Genomic DNA, 10,522 nt, shown 5'->3' with positions numbered 1-10,522 from the left:
ATGGATGGACACTTAGGTTGCTTCCGTATCTTGGCTACTGTAACTAATGCTACGCTACACACAGGGGTGAATGTATCTCTTCAATTTAGTGTTTTCATTTTCTCTGGGTAGATACCCGATAGCGGAATCACTGGACGGTATGGTATTTCTATTTTTAATTTTTTAAGGAAACTCCATCCTGTTTTCCACAATGGCTCTGTCAATTTACATCCCCACCAATAGCGCACAAGGGTTCCTTTGTCTCCACACCCTTGCCAACATTTGTTGTTTCTCGTCTTTTTGATAGTAGACATTCTGACAAGTGTAAGCGGATATCTCACTGTGGTTTTTATTTGAGTTTCCCCGATTATTAGTAACGATGAGCATCTTTTCATGTATGTGCTGGCTATTTGTGTGTCTTCATTGGAGAAAATGTCTATTCAGATCTTCTGCCCACTTTTCAATCAGAGTATTTGTATTTTTGGTATTGAGTTGTAGAAGTTCTTTATAGATTTTGGATATGAACCCCTATTGGATATGTCACTTACAAATGTCTTCTCCCATTCAGTGGGTTTGACTTTTCATTTTGTTGACAGTCTCCTTCATTGTGCAAAAGCTTTTTATTTTGGTGTAGTCCTGATAATTTAGTTTTGCTTTTGTTTCCCTTACCCGAGGAGACCTATCTTGACAAACGTTGCTAAGGCTGATGTTAAAGAGACTACTGCCTATGTTTTCTTCTAGGAGTTTTATGCTTTCAGGTCTTTAAATCCATTTTGAGTTTATTTTTGTGTATGCTCTAAAAAGTAGTCCAGTTTCGTTCTTTTGCATGTAGCTGTCCAGCTTTCCCAGCCCCATCTATTGAAGGGACTATATTTTCCCCGTTGTACATTCTTACCTCCTTTGTTGTAGGTTAATTGAGGATGGTTCTTTTGTCTTAAGGAAAGCGTTGGTGGGAGGACAGAGGAGGGACCCAGGTACGTATACGTGTCGTAGGAATGGTATGAGATAAGTGGGGGAAGAGATATTTGCAGTACAATTTTGGCTATAATCAGCTTATTTCTTAGTTATTTTGGCTAGGGTCATTAAATAACAGAAATAACTATTTTTGCAATTTTGTTAGTATTTTCCTTTCAAACAAAATACAAAAATGGCTAAGAGGTTAAAAAGTTGTCCATGGAGGGCTTATGGATATGCCACTGTAGGTATAATCACAGCATAATGTGAAACTTTATTTATGTGTCAGAAAGAATATACCATGATGCTCCATAGATGTGTCTTTCTACTTTAGTTAGTCCTGTATCTGTGAATTAACATTCTTCCCAAAATTAAGACACCACGTAGTCATGATGCAATTAGTCAGAAGGCCACAATCAAAAGCAGCTATAAAAGTATCTCTCAGATTTAAGTCATCATTTTCACAGCCTGGCTAATGAACAGAAATTGAAACTATATTTATGTCATAACTACCAGGCAATAACTATTCAACCCATTAAAGTAAAAACTGGGAACAATCTGAGAATTTTAGATGTTCAGATTCCTAAGAACAAATAAGGTAAATCAACCACTGAGGGAGTTTCTACCTGTGATGTCGAGTCCTCTCTCTCTGCCTAGCGTCAAAGCTGATGATGCGAGGAGTAATGGTTTCATTAAAGACATGAATGAAAGAAAAATCCTATTATCTGATCTGTAACAGTCATGTATTAGAAATAGTGATGTAAGTTTTTACCTTTCCCCGGGATACTGGCACGTCGACACAGTTATAAGTGATCTCGGATCTGGAGGTCCACGCAAAGTGAGACATAACGTGGCCTGAACATAGGTTAGTGCCATCAAGTTCTTCTGCTTTGGCAAATGCACTGTTGAAACATCTGACAGATTACACGTGGTTTTTTGTTGTTTTTGAAGCGTGTGAGAACAATTTTACTGTTTCTTTTCCAGTTGGATTTTTTAAATTGTTTTGGTTTCGATTCCAGTAGTTAGCGGTGTTGTATTAATTTCAGGTGTACAATACAGTGAGTCACCAATTCCAGACGTCGCTCGGTGCTCATCATGACAGGTGAGCTCCTTAATCCCCATCACCTGCTCTACCCATGTCCCCGCCCACCTGCTCTCTGGTGTTCCTCGGTGTGTTCTCTATAGTCAAGAGTTTTGTTTCTTGCTTTGTCTCTCTCTCCATGTCTTTTTTCCTTGGCTTGTTCGTTTTGTTTCTAAAATTTGAGTGAAATCATATGGTTTTTGTCTCTCTGACTGACTTAGATTACATATGATTTCAATACTTGCTCCAATGCACACTTAAGGTCACAGAAAATTCTAATATTCAAAACATACTGGAAGTTATGTTGACCCAAATAGGCAAAGCAGTCAGTCAATAGTTTACGGCAGTAAAGCCTCAAATCTCTAATCAGAAGTATATGAACAGCTCCCCAGTGGCGTTTTCTATACACCTTCAGAGAATTTGCTGCCCTCAATTTTCTGATTGAAATGGGGAAGGCCAAGTTCCTTTGATTGTTCATTTTATTTTAAGGTCCCCTTTTATCACCAAAACTTTCCCTTCTATATAGCACAGGGGGAAAATGTGGCGAAATAGAGGTAGCAAAAAAAAAAAAAATTTACAAGGGAACAAGAGGCCATATTGAGCACATACCGAAAGAAAATCTTTCTGGAAAGACTGTCAAAAGGTCACATGGAAAAGTAGTCCAGGAAAGACAGAAGCATAAATGATAACTAAATAAAAAGTCCATGTGAGGAACAGTTCAAGGTATTTTGATAAAAGAAGGATAAAATAAACAAGCCAGGGTGTCCTAGGGGAGTAGAAACAAAGCAGTCACCCATAAATCACTTTAAAGACAGTAAATAGGGAGGTTTTTCTAAAGAAAAAATAGCAAAAGGAGAAATAAACTGTCATAACTTGTTACACCTCTTGATTCTAATGGAGCAAATGTTAAGTTCTGCCGCAGAGAGGAGGTCTATCAGAAGGAGCCCTGGAAGATGAGGAGGTCACGGAGGCGATAAAGTACAATCGGGGAAAAGGGTTTAGTGAGGATGAGGCCGCCTGAGTCAACGCCACAGAATCCCTCCTTGAAACGGTCAGGGGCAGAATAGCGGTGATTAACACAGCAGGACAAATAAGTCGAAAAATAGGAGATCCCAAACCAAAGACAAGAACGAACAAGCAAAGGCCAACAAAAGTTAGGGTCTACACCTACCTAGTGAGCGAGCCATTTTTAGGTTGCTTTCCATTTTCAACTTCAAGATCTGGCCACATGGCTGGTCTAATTCAGATGATAGGATTTCATGGCTTTTCTAGTAGGACTGCTACCAACAGCAGGCTTCAGACAGCCAGCCTGAAGTACCCCGATTCTTTCAGTTCTCTGACCCATTACTCAGTCCTAGAGTCCAGTCAACCAAATGTCACACAGAACACTCTCCCTGAGCTTGCCTCCCACCCACAAAAACCAACCCAGATCTTGTCCCTGAAGGAGCTCTGGTAGGGAGCCCCATTCTTCTTGCGGTGAGCCCCGACGTCAGTGCAGAGAGGTCGATCTTTGGGCCCTTCCCTCTGCAGAGATAAACCTCTGACCTCCCACCTGGCGCGAAGGGTGGAATGCTGGGAATTCTGTGAGAATCTGGGTGGAGGAAACGCTACCATGTTCCCCATAGACTTTGACTCACACCCTTCTCTGTCTCTGGGTCATCCCTGGCTGCATCCACATCTGGAGCTTCTCCCGAACTCCTGCCCGCCTTTCTTGTGCATCCCCATCCGTGGGCGTCCTCCAGACCCTACCATCAGCTACCACTTCTTGTTTCTGCCACGGTCTCTGTCACCAGTGGCTCCCCTTTCTCTCATCCTTGTGGAGTGAAGCTTTTCAAATCTCTACGACTCTTTTGGTGGGTCTCTCTCAGGAGGGGGCTGCGTGGGCAGGGGCAATCAGCACTTGAACCAAAAGTTCCACAAAGTTACTGGCACCTTCCGCATCTATACTGAACACACTGCTTTTTGGTCACTGGTGCTATGATTTCCGTGCTTTGCTTTGCCAAATAGATTCTTTAAGTTGTCAGGCTAGGACTCTTTATAAGCCTTAACATCAACGGTGCTGGACATAGAACAGCTACGCAAAAACGCACGTGGCTCATTTTGAGCCTCAAGAAGAAATCAGGTTTCCGAGCGTAAGCATACCTTTGCTCACCACTCAGCCTGTGGCGTCCTCCTCTGCTCACTTTCTACCTAATGTCCTGGCTGTTCCTCCAGCTCCACCTCTTTGCCTGGCCCTCCCACGCCTTTGATGCTGGTGCTTCTTGGCGATTGTGCCCTGGCCTCTCTTTTCTCACTCTGCACGCAGACGCTCTCACCCATTCCTCTGGCTTCAAGAAACCTCTACGTGCTGATGACTCCCACGCTTATGTTCCTCAGGCTAGATACGCACCTATATCTACCTATAGATGTCTGCTTGGATGTCTCACGGGTGCCTCAAATTTCACATGGTCCCCACCCATCTGTGGCTCTTTCCGGGTTCCCCAAGTCAGTGAACATCACCACCCGTCATCCAGATTAGAAACCTGGGCTCTGTGCCCCACGTCTCCCTCTTTCTCACCTACCCATCCCAACCCAATCCAATCATCCAAGTCCATCCCCAGCCATTCAGTTCCCTAGGTGCCAGCCACCCCTGTCCTCACTCGGGCCGCTGTCATCCTTCAAGAGCCTCCTAACCAATCGCTTACCCGCAGCATCACACTGTGGACATGTAATCCAGCATGTCAGTTTCCGGTATTTTGTAAAGACCCCCCCACAATCCGATCTTGACTCACTTCTCCAGCCTCATTTGTTTGATGATTCCCACCTCATAGGCACCATGCTCTGTGTTTATTTCCTTCAATGCGCATGGCTCTCCATTAGCCCCAGACCTTGGTGGATATTATTCTCTCTGCCTAGAAGATTATTCCTTCCACCCCCATGTTCTCAATCCACTGTCTTTACCTCATTCTTCCTTCAGATCCCTGCGCAGAAAGGACTCCAGAAGTCTCTCTGGCTACCCTACGCTCCCTATTTTGGATTCACTGCCTCCTATGGATACCATAACACCCTGTACTTCCTCATCATGGGTTTTATCATAGAGTGTAATTGCCTTTCTCTGTCTGTATCTCCCTCTTACCCATAGGCTCAGGGTGTACAATGCCCACGCTAACTTGTTCCTTGTTTTAATTGCACCCCAGGGCCTAAGACATGGTGCACAATCCATATACACTTGTGGCATGAATCCATGAAAGAATAACCAGTATTTCATTGACTTCCGTTTTAATCTTTGTTTTCCTATAACTTTTGATTTCTAACATAAAACATTCAAAGGACAAATATTTCTCAAGACAGATGCTTCTTTTTTTATTGTCAGAGGTTTGCTTATTTATTTATTCCAACACATTCCATTCTTTCCTTATGCGACTGGCCTGAGGAAGAGAGCCACCCAAATCAGCGCAGTCCCAGATGGGCCAAAGAAGGGAGTCTACCACTTTCTTGGGTGACCTCCCATGAGGAGATTCCAAAGGTACAGCGATTCTTTGGGAGCTGGGAAATAGGTTGTGGTACCTTGCAAGCAAGACTTCTAAATGCAGGTATAGATTTTAGCCCACTGGCCAGAATACACAATATTTGTATTTTCTCTAAAGCTATTTCTTGGAAATTAAATAAAGTGTAGAGATTCATTATTAATATACATTTTTAAACTATCAGATGATTCTGCATAAAAGTAACAGTTGGTTCTTCTTTGTGTTCAAGATTTTCGTGTGTGTGTGTGTGTGTGTGTGTGTGTGTGTGTGTGTGTGCGTGTTAGGAGGGGAAGACTGGATTAAAATCTTTGTTTATAATTAAAAAAAAAAAACAGACGCTCTATTATTTAGGATTCTATGTTCTTTTTTATGGATCATTATTGGAGGTCAAGGGCTGAGACTGGTGTCTATGTAGATTTCAGAAGAAAGTTCCCCCAAAGGGGTCAAAGCTAGAAACCATTCACTAATCCTGATGATTCAGCTTAATAATGATAATGACAACAAACATTGGCTGTCGTACGCCTTCCTGAGCACTTAGAAGAAAACAGGTGATGGCTCAGAAAAAAATCAAGGCAAGCTGATCTCGATAAGCAGTTGGAAACAGTAGAGGGGAAAATGATCTTTGGCATCAGATTAGACTGTCACCTAAACTCGCTCCTTCATCTCTCTGAGCTTCACTCTACCGATCACTAAAACTGTGGTAATAATGCTCCATTTTAGTGGCAGCTCTAGAGACATTGCGTGAAAACACATGGTGTCTTGCAGCAATACAATAAATGGTAGCCATTATTTCCTCTTTTAGTCTAATGATTTCGCTTGCTGCAGATACAATGCGTATCTGTTCCCCAATAGGGCATGTCACAAAGCTGCTCACGGTAGCCTTGTGCAAAAGGGAAACATGAAGTGAAATTATAGCACGTTAAACTAAATTAAGTAAATAGCCCCACATTCTGTAAGGACAGATCACTGGCCACCTGAAGACTGGTTTCTAGGAACCTGTCACAAGGCTTTGTCATTGGCTCCATTCAATGCAATGCTTTTATCAATGATTTGGAAGAAGAGCAGAATTGGGAGGTGTAGGTAGTATTTTTATTGTTATTATTTATTTATTTACCTTTTGCACACATCTCGGTTGTCTTTATTAAAAGATGATACAGAAGTGATACAGTGATACCTAAAGGGTCTTGAATATAAGATAAGAAGACAAAGGTCCCTAATGGAATGTCCCCGAACCTTCTGGCACTGGCCCCTGCAGGATCTGTTAAGTCTCCTTGCACGATTGCTGCATATTCCTTCCGGTGCTCAACCAGCTTCAGGAATACTTCATATTTCTTGTCATAGTATCTTTTATCCTCCAGTCTAGGAAACATGACTTTCCCAACTTTGCTCATTCTAGCCATTGCCTCCGGTACAGAAGTGAAATCCCCAGAGGCACCGGCACCCAGAATGACAGCGCCCACAAGAACAGACTCCACTTCTTGCGACAGGACCACAGGCATGCCTGTCATGTCCGCGTGCACCTGCACAAAAGGGGATTCCTGCTCAGGCCTCCACACAGGAAAACAGCGCTGATACAGTGCCCTGCCACCCCCAAGGTCTCTATAATGAGGAGGGTCCCAAAAGCAATGGCTTGAACTGTGGCCACATAGAGAATGGCAAGATCACTGAGGTCCTGAGACAGGTAATATTTTTAAAAACAAGACAGGGTATTAAGCAACATTAGGAATTATTTTTAATTTTTACAAGTATGCTGAAAGGATATTATGGTTATCTAAAAGAGTATCTTTTTTTCCTGGGGCAAAATATCAAAATATGTATATATGTCACTGAAATGTTATAATGTCTGTGTGTTTATCCACGAACAACCTAAAAGTAAAATAACGTACGTGTGTGTGTGTGTGTGTGTGTGTATGTGTGTGTATAATGAAGACAAAGAAAAATCCCCAGAACTGAAGGACATGACTTTGCACTTTGAAACAGCCCACTCAAAAAATAAACCCACATGAATGTACATCATAATGAAGTACTTGAATACTGGATATTAAAAAATATCCTAAAAACTACCAGAGAGAAAATACAGGTTACAGGTGAGGCATGAAGAATGAGAATGGCATCAGGCATCTCACAGCAACTGTGGGACCGGGAATATAATTCTGGGGGGAAATATGAAATTTTTATCCACCCGACTTGTCAATTAGGTATAAAGGTAGAGTCAAGACATTTTCAGACATAGAAGATATTAAAAGATCTATTGAGTCAACTGAGTTTCGATTAGAGTTCAAAGACATTCCATTGGGAAAGGACAGTCACTTCAACAACTGGACAGCCATACACAAAAGCACCAAGTGGGACCCCTACCTCACACCATGCACACAGATTAGCTCAAAATGGACAAACAACCTAAATATAAGACCTAAACCGTAACACTTCTAGAAGAAAACAGGGGCAAATCTCCATGGCTTGAAATTTGACAAAGGATTCTTAGACACGACACTAAAAACAAAAACAACAAAAGAAAACTAGATAAGTTGGACTTTTTCAAGATTAAAAAATATTGTGCATCAAAGAACACTATCCACAAGGCAAAAAGCAACCTACAAAATGGGAGAGAACATTTACAAGTGATATTATCTCATAAAGGCCTAGTATCTATAATATATAAAGAACTTTTACAACTCAACAACAAAAAGACAACCCAACTTAAAAAATAGGCACAGGATTTGAATAGACAGTTCTCCAAAGATATACAAATAGCGAACAAGTACATGAAATGATGTTCACATCATTAGTCATGAAGGAAATTCAAATCAAAATCACAATGAAATATGCCTTCACACCCACTACGATGCCTATAACTTAAGAAAATGGAAAATAACAAGTACTAGTGAGAATATAGAGAAGTTAGAACTCTTGTTCATTGCTGGCAGGAATGTAAGATGGTTCAGCTGCCATGAAAAATAGTTTGGCAGCTTCTCAAAATGTTAAACAGAATTACCATATGATTCGGCAATTCCACTCTTAGGTATACACCCCAAATAAGTGACAACAGGTACTCGAACAAATACTTGAGCACAAATCTTCATAGCAATCGCTAAAAGGTGGAAACAACCCAGATGTTTGTCAGTGGGTAAATGAATCAACAAACTGTGGTATATATACACAATAGAACATTATTAAGCCACAAGAAGGAATGAGGTACCCACACATGCTACAATATGGCTGACCCTGGAAAACATTATGCTAAGTGGTTGCTCACTGCTAAGGCTGGGGGAAGGGGAAAGGGAGTGAGTACAGGGCATTATTTTGGGGTGATGGAAATATTTTAGAACTAGCAGAGGGAATGGTTGCACAGCATTAGAGATGTCCTAAATGACAATGAATTTTTCACTCTAAGATGTTTAATTCTGTTACATGAATTTTACCTCCATTAAAAAAAAGTCACGTATCTTTTCTAAGGATTTCCTCCAATAAAATGAAGAAGTAATAAATTAAAAAAGGAAAGAGATGTGAGATCCAGGAATCAGGGGGTCAAATCAAGGAGGCTAAGGGATCTGGTAGATGACAAAACACGGGGATCACATGACAAGTATGCATCAGGTCTGACGTGTACCGAGGCCAGGTGGGAGCAAGACAGAAGGTCCAGAGAAGAGATCCCTAAGAGCAGAAAATCACTAGACTGCCTAATAGATCCGGGTGTATACAAAAAAGATTTGTAAAACTGGTAGAGAATTTGGGGTGGGAATTAGTGAAAATCCATGAAAAGCTTACAAAAATTACGAATTCTAGCGAGAAATGTAAAAGTATACTACATGACTTAGTTATAAACAGCATTTTCTGACTCATTAAAGATCTGAACACTGAAGATTTATGTAACCAAAATTACAACATAATTATCTATTATATTGCGAGCATTTGAGAAAGGATGTGTGTGAGGGGCGCCTGGGTGGCTCAGTCGGTTAAGCGTCCGACTTCAACTCAGGTCATGATCTCACGGTCCGTGAGTTCGAGCCCCGCGTCGGGCTCTGGGCTGATGGCTCAGAGCCTGGAGCCTGCTTCCGATTCTGTGTCTCCCTCTCTCTCTGCCCCTCCCCCGTTCATGCTCTGTCTCTCTCTGTCTCAAAAATAAATAAATGTTAAAAAAAAATTTTTAAAAAAAGAGAAAGGACGTGTGTGTGTGTGCGCGCGCGCGTGTGTGTGTGTATGCGGTGTGACGTTGACAGGTGAGTTAAAGGGAGTTCAGTCCTAATGTTGCAAACTGAGAACTCAAAAGATAATGATTATAGCTGAAAAAAAAATCTAGAAGCACTAGGATTGGAATGTTATTTAGAGAGCAGAAGGTAAGTGCCCATAGAATCCGTTTAAGGAGTTCAAAGTGGTTTCCTTTGGGATGAGGGAATTGTAGGTGCTTCTCAGAACTTTTTGGCTCTCCACGTGCACATATCAAAGTTGAGCTTTTAATAACTAGATTAAAAGAAAATGTTTAATGCCAAAATAGATTGGATGGGTGCACACTGAGGATTTCATCTTTTGTTTTTTTATTTTTTTAATATGAAATTTATTGTCAAATTGGTTTCCATACAACACCCAGTGCTCATCCCAAAAGGTGCCCTCCTCAATACCCATCACCACAAAAGGCCCCGAATAGCCAAAGTAATTTTGAAGAAGAAGACCAAAGCAGGAGGCATCACAATCCCAGACTTCAGCCTCTACTACAAAGCTGTAATCATCAAGACAGCATGGTATTGGCACAAAAACAGACACATAGACCAATGCAATAGAATAGAAACCCCAGAACTAGACCCACAAACGTATGGCCAACTAATCTTTGACAAAGCAGGAAAGAATATCCAGTGGAAAAAAGACAGTCTCTTTAACAAATGGTGCTGGGAGAACTGGACAGCAACATGCAGAAGAATGAAACTAGACCACTTTCTTACACCATTCACAAAAACAAACTCAAAATGGATAAAGGACCTGAATGTGAGACAGGAAACCATCATCC

This window comes from Panthera uncia (genome assembly GCF_023721935.1).
Source record: "Panthera uncia isolate 11264 chromosome B2 unlocalized genomic scaffold, Puncia_PCG_1.0 HiC_scaffold_24, whole genome shotgun sequence".
NCBI classification, from domain to species: domain Eukaryota; kingdom Metazoa; phylum Chordata; class Mammalia; order Carnivora; family Felidae; genus Panthera; species Panthera uncia.
This window is presented reverse-complemented; position numbering follows the sequence as displayed.